This window comes from Lepisma saccharinum, chromosome 10 (genome assembly GCF_977018435.1).
Source record: "Lepisma saccharinum chromosome 10, izLepSacc3.1, whole genome shotgun sequence".
In the NCBI taxonomy this organism is placed as follows: domain Eukaryota; kingdom Metazoa; phylum Arthropoda; class Insecta; order Zygentoma; family Lepismatidae; genus Lepisma; species Lepisma saccharinum.
In genome coordinates this window covers 12,210,285-12,213,807 of record NC_139238.1, presented here as the reverse complement: position 1 = coordinate 12,213,807, position 3,523 = coordinate 12,210,285, and positions in this window count along the sequence as shown.

The window sequence follows — 3,523 nt, the reverse complement described above, 5'->3', positions numbered from 1 at the left end:
CAAGCATTTCGTATTCGTGGCATCATGTCGTTGCGCGTTGTGGGTACAGTTGGATACACCATTCCTTTAAGAAAACCCCACAAAAAGAAATCTGGCGCAGTAAGGTCTGGTGATCTAGCCGGCCAATTGACAGGACCACGTCGTCCGATCCAGCGATGATGGAACTTGCGCGTTAATACTTCCCGAGCTATGGCAGCATAATGCGCCGGACAACCATCATGCTGATACCACATGGCCTGTCGCTGTGCAAGGCTTAGATCCTCCAGCAATATCGGTAGTTCGTCCTGCAAGAAATTGCGATACTTTCGCCCATTCAATGTACCGTCAATGAAAAACGGACCAATGAGTTTGTCACCCATGATGCCACACCATACGTTCACTGACCACGGGCGTTGATGTTCAACTTCACGCAACCAGTGTGGGTTGTCGGCACTCCAGTAGTGCATGTTGTGCCGGTTAACCTGGCCATGGTTTGTGAATGTTGCTTCATCGGAGAACAGAACGTCCCGAAAGAATGCCGGATTTCGATGTATTTGTCCACGTGCCCATTCACAAAACAGCATCCGTGCACGGAAATCATCACCATGAAGTTCCTGGTGCAGGGACACATGGTACGGGTGAAACTTGTGCCTCTTGAGTATGTTCCAAACACTGACATGGGACATCCCACTCTGGCGAGCTACGTTACGCGTGCTGGAATGGGATCATACGCCACAGCAGCTAATACAGCGATTTCATTATTTTCCCCAGTGACAGTTCTTCGACGCCGTCTTTGTTGCGGACACCGCTTCCTACTGTTGCAAATTGCTTGACAACCCTGGCGAAAGTCGACCACGAACGCACTCTGTTCGGATAGCGTCTGGCATATTCGGTGACAGCATTGTCCACATTCCGTCGACATTCACCATACATGAATATCATTTCAATTCTGTCTTCCACAGATACACGCTCCATCGTCCTAGGTATACCTGCACTTTTACCCTGCACTCACTTCGAACACGGGCTCGTCAACTAACCATCTGAAGCACTCACGCCCAATAACCACTTATTTCCCCAAGCAAACACGGGCACAGAGAGCTGACTTCAGCGCAAGGTCTGTGGCTCGCGTCTGATAACACAGCTGATCCGACAACGTCGGTGGCGATAACATACTCTTCGCGTGAGTTCTGGAAACACGATTTACATCCCCTACCCCTTCACTTTTCTGGCACAGGCACAGTTCGTTATTTTGTTTCCCTTATATCCTTGGCATCTGCATTAATCCAGCAGATGTATTTAAACTTTGTTCGTTGCATGCTGCCCCCTCCCCCTATCCCCTCCGCACTCTTCTTTTGATACTTCTTCCACTCTTCAATGACACCATCGACAGCAATGAAATTTTCCTCTGCACACGCCATTCTTCGTATTTTCGTGGGGGCCTGTTACCGTTTTTCCATGCACGACATTTACGTGTTCCAAACATACACATGGCCATATCTTTTTTATTTCGCATGTTGTTGCACCCATGTCACGCATAATTATTATTTATTTTAACTCCGCGAATCCCAAAATGAAACAAAATTCGGGGGTTCCTATTTGAAAAACACAACGTGCCCCCCCTGCCCCCCAGGGGGGCCCTGTGAGGGGGCTCATTTGTACGCCATTAACTTTCCCCCCCCGACAAGGATCATGGTTTGTTTGGACCAAATTTTCCTCACATGCATATCACTCCCGCTATTTTGATATGTCAAGTTAAAATTAACACCCTGTATTTCCAAAATCAATGATCTGTTCGCCAAAAATATAGAGCACTTCGGAAATATCGGTGCTGTCAGTGAATTGGCCTCTAAGATCATGTGACCTAACGCCACTGGATTATTTTCTTTGGGGATATGTAAAGTCTCTGGTTTATGCTGATAAACCAGCAACAATTGACGCTTTGGAAGCCAACATAACTCGTGTTATTAACGACATACGTCCCCAATTACTTGAAAAAGCGGTTCAAAATTGGACTGATCGAATCCGGTTCATCACAACTAGTCGTGGTGGACATATGACAGAAATTATTTTCAAAAAGTAAATGTCAGAAAGTTATCTTTCAAATAAAAACATAATTGGCTTCAAACTTATTTTTAATGTGTTTTATTTCAATTCAAAGTTATTTCACTCTAAAAAAAACACCCTATACAAGAGGAGTATATTAAACTTACTTCCCTACACTGTGTCTCGAGCAGGGGTGTCCACCCCTCTTCAAGACACCCCCATAGATAGAATAAAATTTGAAACAGTTATTCTCACCATTGTTCTTAAAGAATAGAAAACCATTTTTTATATAGCACCATTGTGGAACACATCTAAACCATAAGTTATACCATAATATTATGGTGATTTCATCAAATTTTATGCAATGAGGCTTGGACTAGTTGACAGTGGCGTAGCAACAAATCACAAGGCCCTGGGCGAGATTAGAATGCCTCCCCCATCCGTTCTTTAAATATAAAATCTTAATGTGAATCGATACAAAATCTTTAGGGATACGTCAGCAGATTATCGTGTTTAAATAATAATAATAATAAATTACTAACAAAAATGACACACTTGTAACACACAGCTGGAATTTTCTTTAACCAAAGTAGTAGTAATAGTATCTTTCTAACGATTTTCTTCAAGCACTAAGACATAACTGAAAATTACTTAAATACGGGTATCCTAAACTTTTTCTAAAATCAGAATTGCAAAGTAAAAATCTTTAAATATAACCTATATTATTTTTAATGAGTTTTTCTTGGTTTCCTCATTTCAAAATTTGTAGGATGTAAATATCACAACCCATGGCATGAGAAGAAAATATCGAAGGACGCACATAAATTGTTGGTGGTTAGTAGAGCGCGGGAAAGGGGGGGGACACTAAATCAATATCCTTCATAGGGCGCGAAAATATCTAGCTTCGAGACTGGCACTTCAACACAATCGGTTTAAATATCAAAAAAATGTTAAAACGATAATAATTTGCTCCATACGTGTGTAATCTTTGGTATAGTCAAATGGTACAGCTAATTTGACTTTTTTAAAAATATAGCCATTTTCACTTTGTTGCACATTAATTGTACAAGTTAAATTTGAATTTCTGGACTTAGATGATAATTGTGAATGTCGTTTTGTTGAATACGCATGAAATGTTCTTGTAGAGTAAAATATTTGACGCAGTGCCGTAACAAAATTTGGGGCCCCTATATACGATCAGATTCTTCCTATTTTTCTCACTTCTATTTATTACATTTTTTGTATCAACCCCATGGAATCCGAGGCCCCTCCAAGCGCGACACCCCGGGCGGTCCTTCCACTTCGACCACCTCTTGCCACGCCACTGTTGGTTGCACCTTCTTTTTACATAGCAACATGCATATTATTGTCCTAACAATTAAAAGAAGGCAATTCAACTGAGTTCCATGAAGAAATTTTAGTTCAAGGTCAGCAGGGTACAGTACCTTTATAATTGTAATTTATAATTAAAGGATGTTATAATGAATACATACGCAGTCAG